The sequence below is a fragment of the Pseudophryne corroboree genome, chromosome 3 (genome assembly GCF_028390025.1).
Source record: "Pseudophryne corroboree isolate aPseCor3 chromosome 3, aPseCor3.hap2, whole genome shotgun sequence".
Classification (NCBI taxonomy): domain Eukaryota; kingdom Metazoa; phylum Chordata; class Amphibia; order Anura; family Myobatrachidae; genus Pseudophryne; species Pseudophryne corroboree.
In genome coordinates this window covers 142,442,168-142,468,267 of record NC_086446.1, presented here as the reverse complement: position 1 = coordinate 142,468,267, position 26,100 = coordinate 142,442,168, and the positions used below count along the sequence as shown (strand labels likewise).

Below are 26,100 nucleotides of genomic sequence, written 5' to 3'. Positions count from 1 at the left end.
CAGTTTGTAGGAAGTGAAGGAAACGGCCCAGATGGAATTCTTCCGTAGGAGCATTCCTGGCCTCACACCAAGAAACATAATTTCGCCATATACGGTGTAATGTTTTAACGTTACATCCTTCCTAGCCTTTATCAGCGTAGGGATGACCTCAACCGGAATGCTAGGATCCGGCATTCAACCGACATGCCGTCAAACGCAGCCGTGGTAAGTCTTGGAACAGACAGGGCCCCTGATGCAACAGGTCCTGTCTTAGAGGGAGAGGCCACAGATCTTCTGTGAGCATTTCCTGCAGATCCGGATACCAGGTCCTCCGTGGACAATGAGGATTGTTCTCACTTTTCTTTGTCTTATTATCCTCAACACCTTTGGTATGAGAGGAAGAGGAGGAAATACATAGACCGACCGGAACACCCACGGTGTCACTAGGGCGTCTACAGCTACTGCCTGAGGGTCTCTTGACCTTGCGCAATACCTCTGTAGCTTTTTGTTGAGCCGGGACGGCATCATGTCTATCTGTGGCAGTTCCCACCGACTTGTAATCTGTGCAAAGACTTCCTGATGAAGTCCCCACTCTCCCGGATGTAGGTCGTGTCTGCTGAGGAAGTCTGCTTCCTAGTTGTCCACTCCCGGAATGAACACTGCTGACAGTGCGCTTGCGTGATTCTCCACCAAGCGAAGAATTCTGGTGGCTTGTGCCATCGCCACTCTGCTCCTTGTGCCGCCTTGGCAGTTTACATGAGCCACTGCGGTGACGTCTGACTGGATCAGAACCGGTTGGTCGCAAAGTAAGGTCTCCGCTTGACGTAGGGCATTGTATATGTTGATGTGAAGACAAGTCTCTTGACTTGACCAAAGACCTTGGAAATTTCTTCCCTGTGTGACTGCTCCCCAACCTTGGAGGCTTGCGTCTGTGGTCACCAGGATCCAGCCCTGAATGCTGAATCTGCGTCCCTCGAGAAGGTGAGCACTCTGCAGCCACCACAGGAGTGATACCCTGACCCTGGGGGACAGGGTGATCAACCAATGCATCTGTAAATGTGACCCGGACCACTTGTCCAGTAGGTCCCATTGGAAAGTCCTCGCATGGAACCTGCCGAATGGAATGGCCTCGTATGATGCCACCATCTTTCCCAGGACTCGAGTGCAGTGATGCACTGACACAAGTTTTGGTTTCAATAGGTTCCTGACAAGAGTCATGAGTTCCTGGGCCTTTTCTATCAGGAGATAAACCCTCTTCTGGTCCGTGTCCAGAATCATGCCCAAGAAAGACAGACGAGTAGTAGGAATCAACTGCGACTTCGGGATATTGAGAATCCAGCCGTGTTGCTGTAACACTTTCAGTGAAAGTTGTCACAACTGAGGGCCTGAGCTGACGGGAGGCAGCCTCAGTTGTAGGGGCTGAGATGTACCGGAACCTGGGAGGTTGTATCAGACCCCTGGACATGTAAGTAACATGAATAATAACTGCCCGAAGGCGTGACCACGACAACTTGGATAAAAGTCAATGATGTTTATTATGACAACTCCGCAACACCGCAGCAGTAAAAGAAAACATAAAAGTCAGCAAAGAATAAATACAGTTCCTGGGTACTACAGGGTGGCAGGAGCCACAGGGCACTGGTAGTGTGAGATAGTTCTTATAATCTTCTAGATGGAAAGTCCTTACCAGGCCCGACTGTAGCAATGGAGATAACCCAGGATTGTACCAGCTGGTGTTCCAGGAAAAGCTGGGTTGCTGAAGATAAAACGGCTGCTGTGGATACTGGCTGGAACCAGACTGTTGTTAGCACAGAGTGGATACTGGCTGGAACCAGTTAAATAATAAATGAAGCTTGAGAGCGATGCAATATGAATGAAATGTAGAACTTGAGAGCGGAGAAATAATAATACCGGTGGAGAGTGGTAAAGTGTAGAAAGGACACCGGCCCTTTAAGAGAAGCTGTACTCTGCTGGAAGCTGGGCTGGAAGCAGGTAATGTTGTAGCTGGAAACAGATGAATCCACAATGGATCGGAGAGTCAGGCTACACCGCAGGTGGAATGCTGGTGCGGGTCTCTATGGTGGAAGTCTTGAGACAGGAGCTGGAACCTGGAAGACAATCACAGGAGAGAGACAAACAGGAACTAGGTTTGACAACCAAAGCACTGACGCCTTCCTTGCTCAGGCACAGTGTATTTATACCTGCAGCAAGGAAGGGATTGGCTAGGCAATTATGCAGATTAACAATACTGACAACAGATTGGAGTAAATGATCAGCTGACAGAATCCAAGATGGCTGCGCCCATGCAGACACTTGGAGGGAAGTTTGGTTTGTAATCCATGTGGTAATGAAAACAGTAATGGCGGCGCCGGCCACTGGAGACAGGAGGCGCCAGGCTGACAGATGCACATCCAACCACGCGGACACAGCGGAGGCCGCGGCTGACGTAATCGCCACTCAGACACTCTGCATGCAGAAGTTCAGGGACGGCGGCGGAGGCCGCGGGAGACGCCATGCCAGGTGTAATATGGCGTTTACTGTGACAGCGTCCCAGAGTGACAGGAGAGGATACAGGAATGTACACATCAGGATAACAGATGGGATCCGGTCCTGGAGCGCTGAGCCAGCCTTAGGAGGCATCGGATGGGTAAGAAATGGCGTCCAGATACCCGGATCATGACGGCACCCCCCCCTTTAGGAGTGGCCCCAGGACACTTCTTTGGCTTTTGAGGAAACTTGGAATGGAATCTCCGGACCAAGGCAGGAGCATGGACATCAGAAGCATTGGTCCATGAACGTTCCTCAGGACCATAACCCTTCCAGTCAATAAGATATTGTAGTTGACCGTAACTGTGACGTGAGTCCAGGATCTTGGCCACTTCATACTCAACGCCTCGTTGAGTTTGGACTTTCGGAGTTGGAGGAAGTGAGGAATGAAACCGATTCAAGATCAGCGGTTTCAACAGGGAAACATGGAATGTCCTGGGTATTTTTAAGAAGGAAGGCAACTGGAGTCTGTAAGCAACAGGATTGATGACTTGTTCAATCTTGAAAGGACCGATATAGCGAGGTGCAAACTTCATACTGGGAACTCTTAACCTCAAATTCTTCGTGGATAACCATACCCGATCACCCACCTTGAGAGCAGGAACTGCTCGACGCTTCTTATCCGCAAACTTCTTGTACCTGAACGATGCCTTGAGCAGAGCTGATCGTACGCTCTTCCAGATATTGGCAAACTGATGCAAGGTGATATCCACTGCGGGAACAGAAGTTGCTGGAAGCGGTTGGAACTCAGGGACTTTAGGGTGGAATCCAAAGTTAGTGAAGAATGGGGTTGAAGCAGATGAAGAATGATACTGGTTGTTATGACAGAACTCGGCCCAGGGAAGTAATTGAACCCAGTCATCTTGAGAGGAGGACACATAGATGCGGAGGAAGGCCTCCAAGTCCTGATTCACCCTCTCGGTTTGACCATTGGTCTGAGGATGGTAAGCCGTGGAAAACTTTAGCTTGACTTGAATGACTTGACATAAACTTCGCCAGAATTTGGCTGTGAATTGAACTCCTCGATCTGAGATAATTTCTTCAGGAAGACCGTGGAGTCGGAAGATCTCTTGTATGAATACTTGAGCCAACTTGGAAGCTGACGGAAGACCGGTGAGAGGAATGAAATGTGCCATCTTGGTGAACCGGTCAACTACCACCCAGATGGTATTGAACTTGTTGCACATGGGTAAATCTGTAATAAAATCCATCGACAAATGGGTCCAAGGTCGACGGGGAACAGATAGTGGAACCAGTTGCCCCGCAGGCGACTGGCGGGATACCTTATGTTGAGCACACTTTGGGCAAGATGCAATAAACTCCAAGACGTCCTTTTTCAGAGTTGGCCACCAATAGGACCTAGAGATAAACTCCAGGGTTTTTTGGATACCTGTATGTCCGGCAAAACGGAAAGCATGGGCCCAATGCATGAGCTTCTTCCTTAGCATCGGTTTCACAAAACTTTTCCCTGATGGGGGCGTAGAGTCCATCCCTACCGTGGAGAATGCCAACGGATTTATAATAGGATGCTTGTCTGAAGACTCTGACTCATTTTCTTGCTCCCATGAGCGGGAAAGGGCATCGGCCTTGCGATTCTGAGAGCCCAGACAGAACTGGAGTTTAAAGTCGAACCTGGAAAAGAAAAGTGCCCATCTGGCCTGACGAGGGTTGAGACATTGTGCGCCTTTCAGATATAAAAGGTTCTTGTGGTCTGTAAGTATGGTGATTGAATGAGAAGCTCCCTCCAACAGATACCTCCACTCTTCTAGAGCAAGCTTGATGGCTAGCAACTCCTGGTCGCCAATGGCATAGTTGCGCTCAGCTGGGGAGAACTTCCGGGAGAAGAAACTGCAAGGGTGTAAATGGCCATCTTTAGCCCTCTGAGATAACACCGCTCCTACTCCAACGGAGGAGGCATCCCCCTCTAAGATGAAAGGAGAGTCGATGTCAGGCTGTTTCAGAACAGGCGCAGAGATGAACCTTTGTTTTAAAAGATGAAATGCTTGCATGGCTTCTTTAGACCACTTGGACGGGTTAGCACCCTTCTTAGTGAAAGCAGTAATAGGCGCCACAATGGTGGAAAAGTCTCGTATAAACTTTCGGTAATAGTTGGCGAACCCCAAGAACCTCTGGACCCCTTTGAGGGTTAAGGGTATCGGCCAATTTTGGATTGCTTGTAGTTTCTCAGGATCCATCTCTAGTCCGGAACCGGACACAATGTACCCTAGAAACGGAATGGACTTGACTTCAAAGACGCATTTCTTTAATTTGCAATAGAGATGATTGACACGGAGACGGGACAGAACCTCTTTAACCCAAAAACGATGTTCCTCTAAATCGTTGGCAAAAATGAGGATATCGTCTAGATAGACCACGACATGACGGTATAGAATGTCTCTGAAGATCTCATTGACAAAATGCTGTAAGACAGCTGGAGCATTGCTCAATCCGAAGGGCATGACGAGGTACTCATAATGTCCGTCACGGGTGTTAAAGGCGGTCTTCCACTCGTCACCCTCACGGATCCGGATGAGATTGTATGCACCTCTCAAGTCCAGCTTTGTAAAGATGGTAGCTCCGCTAACTCTGTCAAAGAGCTCAGTAATCAGGGGTAAAGGATAACGGTTCTTGATGGTAATGTCGTTCAAACCTCTGTAGTCGATGCACGGCCGCAGACCACCATCTTTCTTTTTTACAAAAAAGAAGCCTGCGCCGGCTGGGGAAGAAGGTCGAATGAACCCCTTTGCTAGGTTCTCTTTAATGTATTCCTCCATAGAATGCGTCTCAGGCAGAGACAACGGATAAGTTCGGCCTCGAGGTGGAACCTTCCCTGGAACGAGATCAATCGGGCAGTCCCATTCTCTATGAGGAGGAAGGATATCAGCAGAAGCTTTACTGAACACATCCGTGAAATCTTGATATGGAGGAGGTGGAACATCAGACGACCTGGGGGAGGAAGAACAGACAGGCAATACTTTAAACAAACATGTCTCAGCACAGGAGGAACCCCATGCCAGGATTTGCGTAGTCGTCCAATCAATTGTAGGATTGTGAAGACGGAGCCATGGAAGGCCCAGGACCACAGGATGTGTGGCTCTTGGAATCACTAAAAAAGAAATAAGTTCGGAATGAAGAACTCCCACTCTCAGACGAACTGGTAGAGTCCTTAAAGAAATAACTGCATCAAAAATTTTGCTGCCATCCACGGCAGTTAAAGAAATGGACGAAGGAAGTCTCTCGGTGGGTAGAGACCACCGTTTAACATAGGCTTCAGTAATAAAGTTCCCAGCTGCTCCGGAATCCAGGAGGGCAATGACGTTCCGATAACGTTGAGCAACTTGAAGCGAGACTGGGAGATTACAATCTTGAGGAGATCATTACTCCTAGCCGGCCCTCTCCTTGGCGAGCTAGGGTTTGGAGTTTTCCCGGACATTCGTGACAGGCATTAATGGTGTGAGACGGAGCTGCACAATAAAGACAGAGAGACTCGGAGAGACGTCTTCGGCGCTCAGCAGGCGTTAAACGGGAACGGCCAATTTGCATGGGCTCATCTTTAGTTGGTGACAGTTGACGAGGAGGAGGAGCAGAAGATTTTAGAGCAGATGATCTTCCACGCTCAGTTGCTCTCTCTTTGAAACGTAAATCAACTTTCGTGCAGAGTGAGATTAGCTCATCTAACTTAGAGGGTAAGTCTCTGGTAGCTAACTCATCTTTAATACGCTCAGATAAGCCATGCCAGAATGCAGCATACAGGGCCTCGTCGTTCCATGCCAGTTCGGATGCCAGGATCTGGAACTGTATCAGATATTGTCCTACAGTACGTGACCCCTGGCGTAAACGGAGAATCTCGGATGAAGCTGAGGTTACCCGGCCTGGCTCGTCGAAGATGCGCCTGAATGTTGACACGAAGGCAGTGTAGGAAGATAGCAGGGTGTCGGACCTCTCCCATAACGGTGATGCCCAATCAAGGGCTGAGCCACTGAGAAGAGAAATAATGTAGGCAATTTTTGTACGGTCACTGGGAAAATTGCCAGGTTGTAGCTCAAACTGAATCTCACACTGGTTGAGAAATCCCCTGCAGAATCTTGGAGATCCGTCAAATTTTGCTGGCGTTGGAAGATGAAGACGTGGAGCAGAAATGGGTAAGGTGGGTGGGGTTATAGCTGGAGTCACTGTGGTTGACGCAGCAGACGCGCCTGATCCACAGAGAGTTGTCTGAATCCCATCCAGCCGAGTAGAGAAATCCTGGAGACAGCGGATGATGTGGCCCTGTGCAGCCTCCTGATGTTCTAGTCGGGCTGCCAGTTCTTGCATCGGCCTGGCCGCTTGATCCTGGTCTCCGGCTGGATTCATTAGGTCAGTGCTTACTGTCACAACTGAGGGCCTGAGCTGACGGGAGGCAGCCTCAGTTGTAGGGGCTGAGATGTACCGGAACCTGGGAGGTTGTATCAGACCCCTGGACATGTAAGTAACATGAATAATAACTGCCCGAAGGCGTGACCACGACAACTTGGATAAAAGTCAATGATGTTTATTATGACAACTCCGCAACACAGCAGCAGTAAAAGAAAACATAAAAGTCAGCAAAGAATAAATACAGTTCCTGGGTACTACAGGGTGGCAGGAGCCACAGGGCACTGGTAGTGTGAGATAGTTCTTATAATCTTCTAGATGGAAAGTCCTTACCAGGCCCGACTGTAGCAATGGAGATAACCCAGGATTGTACCAGCTGGTGTTCCAGGAAAAGCTGGGTTGCTGAAGATAAAACGGCTGCTGTGGATACTGGCTGGAACCAGACTGTTAGCACGGAGTGGATACTGGCTGGAACCAGTTAAATAATAAATGAAGCTTGAGAGCGATGCAATATGAATGAAATGTAGAACTTGAGAGCGGAGAAATAATAATACCGGTGGAGAGTGGTAAAGTGTAGAAAGGACACCGGCCCTTTAAGAGAAGCTGTACTCTGCTGGAAGCTGGGCTGGAAGCAGGTAATGTTGTAGCTGGAAACAGATGAATCCACAATGGATCGGAGAGTCAGGCTACACCGCAGGTGGAATGCTGGTGCGGGTCTCTATGGTGGAAGTCTTGAGACAGGAGCTGGAACCTGGAAGACAATCACAGGAGAGAGACAAACAGGAACTAGGTTTGACAACCAAAGCACTGACGCCTTCCTTGCTCAGGCACAGTGTATTTATACCTGCAGCAAGGAAGGGATTGGCTAGGCAATTATGCAGATTAACAATACTGACAACAGATTGGAGTAAATGATCAGCTGACAGAATCCAAGATGGCTGCGCCCATGCAGACACTTGGAGGGAAGTTTGGTTTGTAATCCATGTGGTAATGAAAACAGTAATGGCGGCGCCGGCCACTGGAGACAGGAGGCGCCAGGCTGACCGATGCACATCCAACCACGCGGACACAGCGGAGGCCGCGGCTGACGTAATCGCCACTCAGACACTCTGCATGCAGAAGTTCAGGGACGGCGGCGGAGGCCCCGGGAGACGCCATGCCAGGTGTAATATGGCGTTTACTGTGACAGCGTCCCAGAGTGACAGGAGAGGATACAGGAATGTACACATCAGGATAACAGATGGGATCCGGTCCTGGAGCACTGAGCCAGCCTTAGGAGGCATCGGATGGGTAAGAAATGGCGTCCAGATACCCGGATCGTGACAAAAGAGATACGCTGTTCAGCAACTGCTCTCTTGATCTCGCTTTTATGAGATCGCCCAAGTACGGGATAATTGTGACACCTTGCTTGCACAGGAGCACCATCATTTCCGCCATTACCTTGGTGAAAATTCTCAGGGCCATGGAGAGACCAAACAGCAACGTCTGAAATTGGCAATGACAGTCCTGTACCGCAAATCTGAGGTACGCCTGATGAGGTGGATAAATGGGGACATGAAGGTATGCATCCTGTACACAAATGCGGACAACAGGTGTCAAGCCGTGTGTTGCCTTTGTCAAGCTGTAATAAGTAGGGATAAGGACGTTAACCACCGCGGAACATCCTCCCTTATACGACACCTGCAGCGCATTCATCATAAGTCAGTGACAAGTTCAAAAACTTTGGATGACAGCGGAAGCAGTCCACTGACCACTAAATCCCTTCCTCTTGTAACCAAGCTCCTGCAAACCACACCACCAACTCCCTCAGTGTCAATTTCCTCCTTAGACAGGAGAGCCAATAGTCCTGCAGGCCATGTCACTGGCAAGTCTGACGAGTCCTCTCCTGCCTGGGATTCCTCCGATGCATCCTTGAGTGTAACGCCTACTGCTGCTGGCGCTGCTGTTGTTGCTGCTGGGAGTCGATCGTCATCCCAGAGGGGAAGTCGGAAGACCACTTGTACTACTTCCAGTAAGCAATTGACTGTCCAACAGTCCTTTGCGAGGAAGATGAAATATCACAGCAGTCATCCTGCTGCAAAGCGGATAACTCAGGTCTTGTCAGCCTGGGTGGTGAGAAACGTGGTTCCGGTATCCATCGTTAATTTACAGGCAACTAGACACTTGATTGAGGTACTGTGTCCCCGGTACCAAATACCCTCTAGGTTCCATTTCTCTAGGCAGGCGATACCGAAAATGTACACAGACCTCAGAAAAAGAGTCACCAGTGTCCTAAAAAATGCAGTTGTACCCAATGTCCACTTGTCTGTGGTTAAGTGGAGCAGGGCAGACTCAGGACTATATGACTGTGACAGCCCACTGGGTAGATGTATTGCCCCCCGCAGCAAGAACAGCAGCGGCGGCACCAGTAGCAGCATCTCGCAATTGCCAACTCGTTCCTAGGCAGGCTACGCTTTGTATCACCGCTTTCCATAAGAGGCACACAGCTGACAACCTCTTACGGAAACTGAGGAACATCATCGCAGAATGGCTTACCCCAATTGGACTCTCCTGGGGATTTGTGACATCGGACAACGCCACCAATATTGTGCGTGCATTACATCTGGGCAAATTCCAGCACGTCCCATGTTTTGCACATACATTTAATTTGGTGGTGCAGAATTATTTAAAAAACAACAGGGGCGTGCAAGAGATGCTGTCGGTGGCCCGAAGAATTGCGGGCCACTTTCTGCCTTCAGCCACCGCATGTCGAAGACTGGAGCACCACCAAACATTCCTGAACCTGTCCTGCCATCATCTGAAGCAAGAGGTGGTAACGAGGTGGAATTCAACCCTCTATATGCTTCAGAGGATGGAGGAGCAGCAAAAGGCCATTCAAGCCTATACATCTGCCCACGAAATAGGCAAAGGAGGGGGAATGCACCTGACTCAAGCGCAGTGGAGAATGATTTCAACGTTGTGCAAGGTTCTGCAACCCTTTGAACTTGCCACACGTGAAGTCAGTTCAGACACTGCCAGCCTGAGTCAGGTCATTCCCCTCATCAGGCTTTTGCAGAAGAAGCTGGAGACATTGAAGGAGGAGCTAAAACAGAGCGATTCCACTAGGCATGTGGGACTTGTGGATGGAGCCCTTAATTCGCTTAACCAGGATTCAATCTGTTGAAATCAGAGCACTACATTTTGGCCATCGTGCTCGATCCTAGATTTAAAACCTACATTGTATCTCTCTTTCCGGCAGACACAAGTCTGCAGAGGTTCAAAGACCTGCTGGTGAGAAAATTGTCAAGTCAAGCGGAACGTGACCCGTCAACAGCTCCTCCTTCACATTCTCCCGCAACTGGGGGTGCGAGGAAAAGGCTAAGAATTCCGAGCCCACCCGCTGGCGGTGATGCAGGGCAGTCTGGAGTGAGTGCTGACATCTGGTCCGGACTGAAGGACCTGGCAACGATTACTGACATGTCGTCTACTGTCACTGCATATGATTCTGTCACCTTTGAAAGAATGGTGGAGAATTATATGAGTGACTGCATCCAGGTAGGCACGTCAGTATGTATACTGGCAGGAAAAAGAGGCAATTTGGAGGCCCTTGCACAAACTGGCTTTATTCTACCTAAGTTGCCCTCCCTCCAGTGTGTACTCCAAAAGAGTGTTTAGTGCAGCCGCTCACCTTGTCAGCAATCGGCGTACGAGGTTACTTCCAGAAAATGTGGAGAAGATGATGATCATCAAAATGAATTATAATCAATTCCTCCGTGGAGACATTCACCAGCAATTGCCTCCAGAAAGTACACAGGGATCTGAGATGGTGGATTCCAGTGGGGACGAATTAATAATCTGTGAGGAGGGGGATGTACACAGTGAAAGGGGTGAGGAATCGGAGGATGATGAGGTGGACATCTTGCCTCTGTAGAGCCAGTTTGTGCAAGGAGAGATTGATTGATTGATTGATTCTTTTTTGGTGGGGGCACAAACCAACCAGTCATTTCAGTCAGTCGTGTGGCAGACCCTGTCTCTGAAATGATGGGTTCATCAATGTTTTTCTTTTCAATCTAAGCCCCTGCAGTTTTCTGTAAGCATCTGCTTCGCTATGATGATCAACAAGTCACATGGGCAAACACTCAGGGCTGGAGGCGTAGATCTTAGGACCAGCTGCTACAAGCATGGCAGAGGTGTCACTATCACTGGTGACACCCAGAGAGGTGGCGAAGGAGATTGTAATGCAGTGCGCGCAGATAAGCAGCGCAATGGTAAAAAGGAGGCATGGTCTCATAGGTAGGGGCGTGGCCTGAATCACCATTTTGTTGCTCCGGGTATCCCGGGGGTTGGGGGCTGCACCCGGGGACCCTGTGTGTGAGTGGTGCTGGCTCCTGCACAGTGACAGAAACTGGGTGTTGCACGTAATGTCACAGTGAAACACCCATATTCTGTCACTGAAGAAGAGCCGGCACTTTGGTGTCACCCCCCTTGGCGGGTGACACTCGGGTGTGTGCCGCAACCCTGTTGTGATGCCACTGACCCATGGGAAGCTTTACGTGGCTTACCCATGTGTTAGTAGCCCCAAGCATCTTTTGTGTTAGTCCCTGAAGAAAAACTTCAAATATTGTTTACAATTTTGTAATCAATGGGCCTAATTCAGTAAGGATTGCAAATTCTGCTAAGTAACAGAATTTGCAATCCTTTGGTTCGCATGCTGGGGCCACCCATCACAGGGCATGGCCACCCAGCATGCCGCCTCCCTTCTTGACCACGCTGAAATTGCAGTCTCAGTGCAGTTCAGCGTGATCATAAAAAATGGGTTAGCCTCCTGTTGGTGCAGACTGTACGTGTGCGCAGGAAGCCGCCACCATTTTTGTGATCGCAGCGGCTGCATGTGATGTCATGCAGCCGCTCTGACCACGCCTCATGTTTCTCCGTTGCCGACCCCATTTTGTAGCCCTGCCCCTGCACCGCTCCATCTCCGACTTTGAAATGGATTGTTGCTGACCCCCCCCCCCCCCCCCGCACCGATTGACAGTCAGAGGTGATCGCATTATCTGCGGGGTGCCACAGAAAATGCAGGCGCATGCGTATGCTCTTAGCAATTTTTGCAGTTGGATTGCTTATTGCGATTACAATCCAACCTGAATCAGGCTCTATTACCTATCACAAAGCACTGCAGGTAGTACAAAATGGGGTTAATATAGGAGAAAAACCCCCAGAGCTGTGCTCCTTAACTGTCCCTGGTGGCTAGTGGAGCGGCTGCCCAGTAATCAGTGTCCACGCCAGTGCGTACACGGCCCGCCCCCTACAGCCACGCTGGATCTCGGTATAGTGTGGGCACAGAAGCCCCTTACCTCCCTTTCATCAGCGGCCTCGTGATCCCGGAGGGCGGTGTGTGTGTGACTGACCTTAGGAAGAAACCAGAGCCTCCGCTGCAGTGACCCAGCAACCAGGGCACGGGAGTATACTGCGCCGCTGGGAGTGATGGAGCTGCAGTAAAGATGTCTATTAGACCTAGCCTGCTGCAGCCCTTGTAGATTCTTATAAAAAAAGTTCTTCTTTTCTTGTCAAAATTAATAGCTAAGAATAGGCTGCCTGAGGCAGCCCACTGTTAAGTGGCCTGCTACTGAAGGCACCAACTACAAACTGAGCTCCCTGTTCATGGAAGCGAGGTTATAGAGCAGGGGGCGCTGAGCATCTTGGGAACAGTCAAAAGCTTTGAGCCTGTTGGTGCCTCAGATCAAGATCCTACTCTACACCCCAATGTGAATCCTTGTGGAGTCCAGTGTACCCCACAGAAGAAATGAATGTGTCACACCCATTGGCAGCAACATTAGAATAGCTGCTGATGGGCACAATTGAGAAAGGAAGGGGGGAAAACATTTGAATCCAGCACATATATGTAATTTGAATATGTAATTTGTACCTTCCTACTTTAAAATGTAATGGATGAACCTCACCCTGTGAGAACTATCTTTATGATCAAGAGATCTCATATGCAAGATAAGTATGTGTTGGCAGAGGCGCTCACTGGGCAGAGATGCTGATCGCATCTCTGGCATGTGCCGGTGCACTGCGGCACCAGCACACACACACACTTCAGACCTGATCTCCTGTTGTGTGAATATGCACAGCAGAGATCAGGTCTGAATTAGGCCCTATATACAGCTGTCAGTAAGGCAGGGATCTGCTGCTGCCAGTGAGGCAGGGATCTGCTGCTGCCAGTGAGGCAGGGATCTGCTGCTGCCAGTGAGGCAGGGATCTGCTGCTGTCAGTGAGGCAGTGATCTGCTGCTGTCAGTGAGGCAGTGATCTGCTGCTGTCAGTGAGGCAGTGATCTGCTGCTGTCAGTGAGGCAGGGATCTGCTGCTGCCAGTGAGGCAGGGATCTGCTGCTGTCAGTGAGGCAGTGATCTGCTGCTGTCAGTGAGGCAGTGATCTGCTGCTGTCAGTGAGGCAGTGATCTGCTGCTGTCAGTAAGGCAGGGATGTGCTGCTATAAGTGAGGCAGGTATGTGCTGCTGTCAATGAGGCAGGGATGTGCTGCTGTCAGTGAAGCAGGGATGTGCTGCTGTCAGCAAGGCAGTGATCTGCTGCCCACTATCTCCCTATCACCCCTGCCTGAGTCACACACTTTCCCTGTCACCCCTGCCCCAGTTACCCACTATCTCCCAGTCACCGCTGCCTCAGTTAACCACTATACCTGCGACCCCTGCCTCAGTCACCCACTATACCAGTCACCACTGCTTTAGTCACCCACTATCTCTGTCACCCCTGCCTCAGTCACCCACTATCCCTGTCACCCCTGCCTCAGTCACCCACTGTCACCCTATCACCCCTGCCTCAGTCACCCACTATCCCTGTCACTCCTGCCTCAGTCTCCTACTGTCCCTGTCACCCCTGCCACAGTCATCCACTATATCCCTATCACCCCTGCCTTAGTCACTGACTATCTCCCAGTCACCCCGGCCTCAGTCACCCACTATCTCCCACTCATACATGCTTCAGTCACCCACTATCTCCCAGTCATCCCTGCCTCAGTCACCTACTGACACCAGTGCAGACATTTCTGCTGCGGCCTCTCCACTCTCCAGCGTGAACGTCCTGACGACTGAGGAAATCCGCTTCCCAGTTGAGGACTCCGGGAATGAACACTGCCGATATTGCTGGCAGATGACGTTCTACCCAATTGAGGATTTTTGATACTTCCAGCTTTGCTATGCAATTTCGAGTGCCGCCTTGATGATTTGTGTACACTACCGTGGTGGCGTTGTCCGATTGTACTTGAACAGGCCTGTTCTGTACTAGAGGCAGGGCTAGTGTCAATGAATTGAACACTGCCTGCAATTCCAGAATGTTTATCGGGAGGAGAGATTCCTCCCTGGTCCACCGATGGTGAAGGGTCGTCATCACGGCCATGACCTTGGTGAATTTCCGAGGTGCCGTGGCCAAACCAGAAGGCAGGACCTGAAATCCAAAAACTAACTAGGCACAACACTGCTTAGCTTCCAACATCAGATGAGATTGGACATATCCAGTGTGATGCGGCTGATCGCATCTCTGGCATGTGCCGGTGCACTGCGGCACCAGCACACACGCACTTCAGACCTGATCTCCTGTTGTGTGAATATGCACAGCAGGGATCAGGTCTGAATTAGGCCCTATATACAGCTGTCAGTAAGGCAGGGATGTTCTGCTGCCAGTGAGGCAGGGATGTGCTGCTGGTAGTGAAGCAGTGATGTGCTGCTGTCAGCGAAGCAGTGCTGTGCTGCTGTCAGCGAGGCAGAAATGTGCTGCTGTCAGCGAGGCAGGGATGTGCTGCTGTCAGCGAGGCAGGGATGTGCTGCTGTCATTGAAGCAGGAATGTGCTGCTGCAGTGAGGCAGAGATATGCTGCCCACTATCTCCCTGTCACCCCTGCCTGAGTCACACACTTTCCCTGTCACCCCTGCCTCAGTTACCCACTATCTCCCAGTCACCGCTGCCTCAGTCAACCACAATACCTGCGATCCCTGCCTCAGTCACCCACTATACCAGTCACCCCTGCTTTAGTCACCCACTGTCACCCCTGCTTCAGTCACCCACTATCCCTATCAACTATGCCTCAGTCACCCACTATCTCCCAGTCACCCCTGCCTCAGTCAGCCACTATCCCTGTCACCCCTGCCTCAGTCTCTTACTGTCCCTGTCACCCCTGCACAATCATCTACTATCTCCCTATCACCCCTGCCTTAGTCATTTATTATCCCTGTCACCCACTTTCTTCCCATACTTACCCAACCCCTTCCTATCACCCCTCCCTCAGTAACCCACTATCTCCCAGTCACCCCGGCCTCAGTCACCCACTATCTCCCACTCATACATGCTTCAGTCACCCACTATCTCCCAATCATCCCTGCCTCAGTCACCTACTGACACCAGTGCAGACATTTCTGCTGCGGCCTCTCCACTCTCCAGCGTGAACGTCCTGACGACTGAGGAAATCCGCTTCCCAGTTGAGGACTCCGGGAATGAACACTGCCGATATTGCTGTCAGATGACATTCTACCCAATGGAGGATTTTTGATACTTCCAGCTTTGCCATGCAGTTTCGAGTGCCGCCAAGTTTCGAGTGCCGCCTTGATGATTTGTGTACACTACCGTGGTGGCGTTGTCAGATTGTACTTGAACAGGCCTGTTCTGTACTAGAGGCAGGGCCAGTGTCAATTAATTGAACACTGCCTGCAATTCCAGAATGTATATCAGGAGGAGAGATTCCTCCCTGGTTCACCGACCCTGGAGAAAGTGTTGCTCCAACACCGTGGCCCAGCCCAAAAGACTGGCATCCATTGTCAGGAGGACACAGCTGGAGATCCAGAAGGGATGGCTCCTGCTCAACTGTTGGTCCCTAGCCACCAGCTCAGTGTCAGACGAACCTCCGGAGTCAAGGAGATCATTTGAGACATTATCCGATGAGGCAGGCCGTCCCACTTGGAGAGGATTAACCTCTGCAGAGGGCGGTAATGAAATTGAGCGTACTCTACCATATCGAAAGCCGACACCATGAGGTCTAGTACTTGCATCGCCGTGTGTATCAACACTCTTGGGCGAGAGAGAAAGATACTGTCCTGAATTTTCAGGACTTTCTCTGGAGACAGAAACAATTGTTGGCTGTGTGTGTCCAGCAGTGCCCCTAGGTGCACCATGTTCCGAGCAGGGACCAGCGAGGACTTTTTTCAGTTGATGAGCCACCCGTGGACTTGTAGGAATTGGACCGCCAGTTCCAGATAACTGTGGAGAACCTCTTGGGAGTTCACCAGGATCAGCAAGTCGTCCAGATTTGGCAGGATCCTGATTCTCTGATGGTGAAGGGTCGTCATCACGGCCATGACCTTGGTAAATATCCGAGGTGCCATGGCCAAACCAGAAGGCAGGACTTGAAATCCAAAAACAAACCAGGCACAACACTGCTTAGCTTCCATCATCAGATGAGATTGGACATATCCAGTGTGATGCGGCTGTAGATGATTTTTGCTGTTTCTAACTTCAACATCAATGAATAAGTTTCAAAATAGAATGCATCAAGAGAACGGTGTTGGTAGTATAAAACTACCTACAGCACCTGGTATTCCCAGGTGGTCTCACATCCAAGAACAAACCAGGCCTAAAATCAGGTGATATTGGGCATATACAGTGTGGTGTGGCTGTAGATGAGCTTAGTGGTTTCTGTTAGAGTTCTTCTACTTCTAACTACTCGTACATAAATGAATAAGCGGACGATTTATTAAACCTGGTGAAATGATAATTTGCATGGTGATAAAGTACCAGCCAATCAGCTCCTAATTGCCATGTCACAGGCTGGGTTTGAAAAATGACAGTTAGGAGCAGACTGACTTGTACTTAATCACCTTGCACTATATCAGTTCACTGAACTAATCTCCTCTTGCGCTATAAATAGTATGATATGGCTCAAAGTTCAATAAAAACAAATAAATAATTTCATATATTCTATATTTTTTATTACATATAAATATATATATATATATATATATATATATATATATATATATATATATATATGTGTATATATACTTTACAATAAACTATTAGACCGGTCAAATAAAATCACTAACAATATATTTGCATAGCTATAGGAGGTGGATCTTAGATAAACTCTGTGCACAGAGAAATTTTCAAAAATAAAAATCAGTCCATATATTGGATTAAAAAATCAATTTACCAGCTGTAATTCGCACCCATGTAGTAGATAACATATTTATAAGTTGTTATATATTGGAATTCCTCAATATGCTGCCACTTGGCAAAGGAGATGATATTGTGCAAAATAACCGCTCCACACTGGAGCCTTACGTGTAGCTTGCACCAGTTGTTATAACACGGGAGAGTCATTGGACCCTTATACCAGCCTTATTTGCAGCCCCAAAATATACCATCATCTAGCGGTAATATCCGTGGACTAAACGGAGATCGGGAGAACACAACCGTGATTGTGGTGTCTGCATACGGCACTTGGAGGCGTGGACTCATAAAGCTTGGAAGTCGGGTAATTATTCAGCACAGCAGGCGCCAGTGAAGCGCCGTTCCCGCAGCCCGAGACCGTCTCTTCTGTCATGGGACTCTCCCGTGTTATAACAACTGGTGCAAGCTACACGTAAGGCTCCAGTGTGGAGCGGTTATTTTGCACAATATCATCTCCTTTGCCAAGTGGCAGCATATTGAGGAATTCCAATATATAACAACTTATAAATATGTTTTCTCTGACGTCCTAGTGGATGCTGGGACTCCGTAAGGACCATGGGGAATAGCGGCTCCGCAGGAGACAGGGCACAAAATAAAAGCTTAAGGATCAGGTGGTGTGCACTGGCTCCTCCCCCTATGACCCTCCTCCAAGCCTCAGTTAGATTTTTGTGCCCGGCCGAGAAGGGTGCAATCTAGGTGGCTCTCCTGAGCTGCTTAGAATAAAAGTTTAGTTAGGTTTTTTTTTTTTTTTTTCAGTGAGTCCTGCTGGCAACAGGCTCACTGCATCGTGGGACTAAGGGGAGAAGAAACGGACTCACCTGAGTGCAGAGTGGATCGGGTTTCTTAGGCTACTGGACACTAGCTCCAGAGGGACGATCACAGGTTCAGCCTGGATGGGTCACCGGAGCCGCGCCGCCGTCCCCCTTACAGAGCCAGAAGAGACGAAGAGGTCCGGTGAAATCGGCGGCAGAAGACATCCTGTCTTCAGACTAAGGTAGCGCACAGCACCGCAGCTGTGCGCCATTGCTCTCAGCACACTTCACACTCCGGTCACTGAGGGTGCAGGGCGCTGGGGGGGGAGCGCCCTGAGACGCAATATAACAGAATACCTTAGGTGGCAAAACAGAATACATCACATATAGCTCCTGGGCTATATGGATGTATTTTAATCCCCTGCCATTTTACACAAAAAAGCGGGAGATAAGGACGTCGTGAAGGGGCGGAGCCTATCTCCTCAGCACACAAGCGCCATTTTCCCTCACAGCTCCGCTGGAAGGACGGCTCCCTGACTCTCCCCTGCAGTCCTGCTTCAGAATCAGGGTAAAAAAGAGAAGGGGGGGCATTTTTGGCAGCAAATAACAATAATTAACAGCAGCTATAAGGGAATAACACTTATATAAGGTTATCCCTGTATATATATATAGCGCTGGGTGTGTGCTGGCAGACTCTCCCTCTGTCTCTCCAAAGGGCTAAGTGGGGTCCTGTCCTCTATCAGAGCATTCCCGGTGTGTGTGTGCTGTGTGTCGGTACGCGTGTGTCGACATGTATGAGGAGGAAAATTATGTGGAGGTGGAGCAGTTGCCTGCGTTGGTGATGTCACCCCCTAGGGAGTCGACACCTGACTGGATGATTGTATTTAAACAATTAAGTGATAATGTCAGCAATTTGCAAAAAACTGTTGACGACATGAGACAGCCGGCAAATCAGTTAGTGCCTGTCCAGGCGTCTCAGACACCGTCAGGGGCGCTAAAACGCCCGTTACCTCAGTGGGTCGACACAGACCCCGACACAGATACTGAGTCTAGTGTCGACGGTGACGAGACAAACGTAATGTCCAGTAGGGCCACACGTTACATGATCACGGCAATGAAAGAGGCATTGAACCTTTCTGACACTACAAGTACCACAAAGAAGGGTATTATGTGGGGTGAGAAAAAACTACCAATATTTTTTCCTGAGTCAGAGGAAATAAATGAGGTGTGTGAAAAAGCGTGGGTTTCTCCCGATAAAAAACAGCTAATTTCTAAAAAATTATTAGCATTATATCCTTTCCCGCCAGAGGTTAGGGCGCGTTGGGAAACACCCCCTAGGGTAGATAAGGCGCTCACACGTTTATCTAAACAAGTAGCGTTACCGTCTCCTGATACGGCTACCCTCAAAGAACCAGCTGATAGAAGGCTGGAAAATATCCTAAAAAGTATATACACACATACTGGTGTTATACTGCGACCAGCAATCGCCTCAGCCTGGATGTGCAGTGCTGGAGTCGCATGGTCGGATTCCCTGACTGAGAATATTGATACCCTGGATAGGGACAATATTTTGTTAACTATAGAACATTTAAAGGATGCATTACTATATATGCGTGATGCACAGAGGGATATTTGCACCCTGGCATCAAGAGTAAGTGCTATGTCCATCTCTGCCAGAAGAGCGTTGTGGACGCGACAGTGGTCAGGGGATGCGGATTCCAAACGGCACATGGAAGTATTGCCGTATAAAGGGGAGGAGTTATTTGGGGCTGGTCTATCGGACCTGGTGGCCACGGCAACGGCTGGAAAATCCACCTTTTTACCCCAGGTCACTCCACATCAGCAGAAAAAGACACCGTCTTTTCAATCTCAGTCCTTTCGTTCCCATAAGTACAAGCGAGCAAAAGGCCACTCCTTTCTGCCCCGGGGCAGAGGAAGAGGAAAAAGACTGCACCATGCAGCTGCTTCCCAAGAGCAGAAGCCCTCCCCTGCTTCTGCCAAGTCTTCAGCATGACGCTGGGGCTTTACAAGCAGACTCAGATATGGTGGGGGCCCGTCTCAAAAATTTCAACGCGCAGTGGGCTCACTCGCAAGTGGATCCCTGGATTCTACAGGTAGTATCGCAGGGGTACAAACTGGAATTCGAGGCGTTTCCCCCTCATCGTTTCCTGAAGTCTGCTTTACCAAAGTCTCCCTCCGACAGGGAGGCAGTTCTAGAAGCCATTCACAAGCTGTATTCCCAGCAGGTGATAATCAAGGTACCCCTCCTGCAACAAGGAAAGGGGTTTTATTCCACGCTGTTTGTGGTACCGAAGCCGGACGGCTCGGTGAGACCAATTTTAAATCTGAAATCCTTGAACACTTACATAAAAAGGTTCAAATTCAAGATGGAGTCACTCAGAGCAGTGATAGCGAACCTGGAAGAAGGGGACTATATGGTGTCTCTGGACATCAAAGATGCTTATCTCCACGTCCCGATATACCCTTCTCACCAAGGGTACCTCAGGTTTGTAGTACAAAACTGTCATTATCAGTTTCAGACGCTGCCGTTTGGATTGTCCACGGCACCTCGGGTCTTTACCAAGGTAATGGCCGAAATGATGATTCTTCTACGAAGAAAAGGCATTTCAATTATCCCTTACTTGGACGATCTCCTGATAAGGGCAAGATCCAGGGAACAGTTAGAAGTCGGAGTAGCACTATCTCAGGTAGTGTTACGTCAGCACGGGTGGATTCTAAATATTCCAAAATCGCAGCTGATTCCAACGACACGTCTACTGTTCCTAGGAATGATTCTGGACACAGTCCAGAAGAAGGTGTTTCTCCCGGAGGAGAAGGCCAGGGAGTTATCCGAGCTAGTCAGGAACCTCCTAAAACCAGGACAGGTCTCAGTGCATCAGTGCACGAGGGTCCTGGGGAAAATGGTGGCTTCTTACGAAGCGATTCCATTCGGAAGATTCCATGCAAGAACATTTCAGTGGGATCTACTGGACAAATGGTCCGGATCGCATCTGCAGATGCATCAGCGGATAACCCTGTCGCCAAGGACAAGGGTGTCTCTCCTGTGGTGGCTGCAGAGTGCTCATCTACTAGAGGGCCGCAGATTAGGCATTCAGGATTGGATCCTGGTAACCACGGATGCCAGCCTGAGAGGCTGGGGAGCAGTCACACAGGGAAGGAATTTCCAGGGCCTGTGGTCAAGCATGGAAACATCTCTTCATATAAACATTCTGGAACTAAGGGCCATTTACAATGCCCTAAGTCAAGCAAAACCTCTGCTTCAGGGTCAGGCGGTGTTGATCCAATCGGACAACATCACGTCAGTTGCCCACGTAAACAGACAGGGCGGCACGAGAAGCAGGAGGGCAATGGCAGAAGCTGCAAGGATTCTTCGCTGGGCGGAAAATCATGTGATAGCACTGTCAGCAGTATTCATTCCGGGAGTGGACAATTGGGAAGCAGACATCCTCAGCAGACACGACCTTCACCCGGGAGAGTGGGGACTTCACCCAGAAGTCTTCCACCTGATTGTAAACCGTTGGGAAAAACCAAAAGGTGGACATGATGGCGTCACGTCTAAACAAGAAACTGGACAGATATTGCGCCAGGTCAAGGGACCCTCAGGCAATAGCAGTGGACGCTCTGGTAACGCCGTGGGTGTACCAGTCAGTGTATGTGTTCCCTCCTCTGCCTCTCATACCAAAAGTACTGAGAATCATAAGAAGGAGAGGAGTAAGAACTATACTCGTGGTTCCGGATTGGCCAAGACGGACTTGGTACCCGGAACTTCAAGAGATGCTCACGGACGAACCGTGGCCTCTACCTCTAAGAAAGGACCTGCTACTGCAGGGGCCTTGTCTGTTCCAAGACTTACCGCAGCTGCGTTTGACGGCATGGCGGTTGAACGCCGGATCCTGAGGGAAAAAGGCATTCCAGAAGAAGTCATCCCTACTCTGGTCAAAGCCAGGAAGGACGTAACCGCAAAACATTATCACCGCATTTGGCGTAAATATGTTGCGTGGTGTGAGGCCAAGAAGGCCCCTACAGAGGAATTTCAACTGGGTCGTTTCCTTCATTTCCTGCAAACAGGACTGTCTATGGGCCTAAAATTAGGGTCCATTAAGGTTCAAATTTCGGCCCTGTCGATTTTCTTCCAGAAAGAACTGGCTTCAGTACCTGAAGTTCAGACATTTGTAAAAGGGGTGCTGCACATACAGCCTCCTTTTGTGCCTCCAGTGGCACCTTGGGATCTCAATGTGGTGTTGAGTTTTCTAAAGTCACATTGGTTTGAACCACTTTCCACTGTGGACTTAAAATATCGCACATGGAAGGTGTCGATGCTGTTAGCCTTGGCTTCAGCCAGGCGTGTGTCAGAATTGGCGGTTTTATCATATAAAAGCCCTTACTTAATTTTTCATTCTGACAGGGCGGAATTGAGGACTCGTCCTCAATTTCTACCTAAGGTGGTTTCTGCTTTTCACATGAACCAACCTATTGTGGTACCTGCGGCTACCAGGGACTTAGAGGACTCTAAGTTGCTTGACGTTGTCAGGGCCTTGAAAATATATGTTTCCAGGACTGCTGGAGTCAGAAAATCTGACTCGCTGTTTATTCTGTATGCACCCAACAAGCTGGGTGCTCCTGCTTCTAAGCAGACGATTGCTCGTTGGATTTGTAGTACAATTCAGCTTGCACATTCTGTGGCAGGATTGCCACAGCCAAAATCTGTAAAAGCCCATTCCACAAGGAAGGTGGGCTCATCTTGGGCGGCTGCCCGAGGGGTCTCGGCTTTACAACTTTGCCGAGCAGCTACTTGGTCAGGGGCAAACACGTTTGCTAAATTCTACAAATTTGATACCCTGGCTGAGGAGGACCTGGAGTTCTCTCATTCGGTGCTGCAGAGTCATCCGCACTCTCCCGCCCGTTTGGGAGCTTTGGTATAATCCCCATGGTCCTTACGGAGTCCCAGCATGCACTAGGACGTCAGAGAAAATAAGATTTTACTTACCGATAAATCTATTTCTCGTAGTCCGTAGTGGATGCTGGGCGCCCATCCCTTGTGCGGATTGTCTGCAATACTTGTATATAGTTATTGTTACAAAAAATTCGGGTTATTATTGTTGTGAGCCATCTTTTCAGAGGCTCCTTTACGTTTATCATACTGTTAACTGGGTTCAGATCACAAGTTGTACGGTGTGATTGGTGTGGCTGGTATGAGTCTTACCCGGGATTCAATATCCTTCCCTATTATGTACGCTCGTCCGGGCACAGTATCCTAACTGAGGCTTGGAGGAGGGTCATAGGGGGAGGAGCCAGTGCACACCACCTGATCCTTAAGCTTTTATTTTGTGCCCTGTCTCCTGCGGAGCCGCTATTCCCCATGGTCCTTACGGAGTCCCAGCATCCACTACGGACTACGAGAAATAGATTTATCGGTAAGTAAAATCTTATTATCTACTACATGGGTGCGAATTACAGCTGGTAAATTGATTTTTTAATCCAATATATGGACTGATTTTTATTTTTGAAAATTTCTCTGTGCACAGAGTTCATCTAAGATCCACCTCCTATAGCTATGCAAATATATTGTTAGTGATTTTATTTGACCGGTCTAATAGTTTATTGTAAAGTGTGTATGTATATATATATATATATATATATATATATATATATATATATACAATACTCAGAGGGCGCTCAGTAACAATTTGTTCAAATAAAATCCAAAACCAGCTTGACCTAAATTACACAATTTAATTTATTAAAAATAATATCTAAAATATTGTGTAATAATACATCAATATAGTAATTCATACAGTGAATTCATAAAACAATATTTCATAAAACCCAACGCGTTTCGTCCGTTAAGGACTTCATCAGGGGTATGGGTCTTCGCTGGTGTTAGTCAAATGGAGAAGAGGAGGAAAGAACAAGAGAGCAAAGAAAAAAAGAATCAATACCAATCATCATGATATACAGATATATATTCAAGTAGCGTTTTCATTGTTTATAAAAGAAAACCTTTTTTCATTATTTCATTAACTATTACATCACAATTTTTCATAGAGAATGAATATTTAAATTCTTTACTAGACATTGGAAAAAGAAGATACTCTCCAATAATCAATTCAGGCTTTTTTTTTTTTTTTTTTTTTTTTGTCCTAATTGCCTTATTTCAAAAGAAAATAACAACTTACTGTGCAAATATAACTGCTCTGAGTGGATTATTTCTTCTTTATAATGCGGTAGTTTATTCTCTGTAATTCTAAGAATAAAATATATATATTGTTTTAAATGGTACTGAAAGGTTGAATATAGAATTACATCTAATTAAAATGGATCACTCACTTGGCTGTCTCTGGAGATAATCTTCATTAGAGATCAACTACTCCTATATTATGGTCAGTCAATGTTCAATATGTCTAAATAAGAAATTCAACAGTATTACGGGCCAAATGCCTCAAGGAATTTAGAATCTTATTGGAATATGTAGCCATACTCACTTTCCAATACAAATTCACCTGCTCACTGATGGTCTAATCTTGACCGGATGAATTAGTCTAAGAAATTAATTGGAGATAGTTAAGGGTGTCCAAAGCACTATATAGGCATATTTAAAAACTGAACTTTGTTATAACTTACTTAAAGTTCAGCACGATGATAACGAGTTGTGCTAAAAAGCTCCTTAAAATCCAATAAGGTGCATCTTCTAACTAGAATCAAAAGTGAATTAAATTAAGGACCTAATTAGTGACCAATAATAGCACTTAATATAGAGTCTTAATTGTTACTTACAATAAAAATTCTTTAGAGTTCGACAACAAGTAGGTTCTGAGCTCCACAGTGGCCGGTAAGATATAACTTCCAACTAGAACTAAATAAATTATATTATACTAAAAGCATAATTTGATATTAACCTATTAAAGAGCATCAGAAGTACTTACATTAAGAGATTCAGGACCTGTGTTGCTGCCTCCTTTCCTGTATGGCAAGTGATTTGGAAGAGATTTCTGAGGCCTATTTATACCCCTAGGGAGTTTACATCACTTCCTCCCTCTGCTGATGGGTTAGATCTGATGAGTCAATTATATGACATTTTACCAATATTAAACTAGTATAAGGCCTGATGCCTATATATATGGGTCAAGTTTATTCTACAGATGTTTGTGTCTGAAAGGCTAATGATAATATGGCATAATTAAATACTACTTCCGCCTTTCACTTCAATTATTTCCACGGTTTGCTGTATAATTACTACCCTCTGTATTAATTCAGATCGGGGCAGCCTCACTTGGCATTTTTACTGATTACCCCATTTCTTATTTAATTAAGCCCAGAGAGAAAATTGAACGAAGATAAACAAGTTCTCCTTATGTAACGCCGTGCGTTCCACCCATAACAGCGGTGGAACGCACAGCGTCACTTCCGAGTTGTCCCGTGCGCTCCATAGTAACAGTGGAGCGCACGTCTGCACTTCCGGACCTGCGCATTGGCCGAATCTTCGTGCGTTCCTCCCATAGCGACGGTGGAACGCACAACGTCACTTCCGGATTGTCCCGTGCGCTCCAACCATTGAAGCGGTGAAGCGCACGTCTTTTCTTTGTGACCACATTAAAGTCCTACAGCACCAATATATTTTACACATCGGGAATGGGGCCATATCTATTGCCTTCTAATATATGTTAAAGATTGATCATAACATGAACATGAACATTACATTTATTGTCCCTATTTATTAAGATCCATTATAAAACCAATTGGAGTAAGTATAAAGAGAGTAAGACATTCTTTTCCCAATACCTTTACATTATTAGTTATTGACAAAACATATATACAGCGAAAAAAACATACAATACAATGCCATGCTATGCCATGCTATTGTATATTGGTCTCGATGGGACTATAATCACATAGGGGGACTCATAAATGTATATCATTCTAAGTACATATCTACAAGTTTACACAGCCTAGCAACCTAAAAAGGAGACTATATCAAAGCCTTCATTTAGACCTTTCGGAATTTGGGTGTTCAGAGTGTATATCCAATATGTTTCTTGTTTTGCTAATAGTAAATCCCTATCGCCTCCTCTCATGTCTAATTTAATGTGTTCCAATACTGAGAAGGTTAAACCTGTCACATCTGATCGATGTACTTCAAAAAAATGGCGAGGTAAACTATGCTGCATCATTTTATTTTTTATGTTCCTTAGATGCTCCTGAATTCTAATCTTAAGTTTCCGTTTGGTCTTTCCCAC

The 26,100-nt window shown here is 47.7% G+C and overlaps 1 long non-coding RNA gene across 1 annotated transcript; it reads right to left on the bottom strand.

Moving 5' to 3' along the window:
• Nucleotides 1–24,062: 24,062 nt before the first annotated feature.
• Nucleotides 24,063–24,900, bottom strand: LOC135057540 (uncharacterized). The gene is made up of 3 exons (XR_010244190.1): nucleotides 24,790–24,900; nucleotides 24,349–24,719; nucleotides 24,063–24,267 (listed from the first exon to the last, which is right to left on the bottom strand). It is a non-coding gene; the product is annotated as an uncharacterized LOC135057540 (long non-coding RNA).
• Between the last annotated feature and the right edge of the window lie 1,200 nt (nucleotides 24,901–26,100).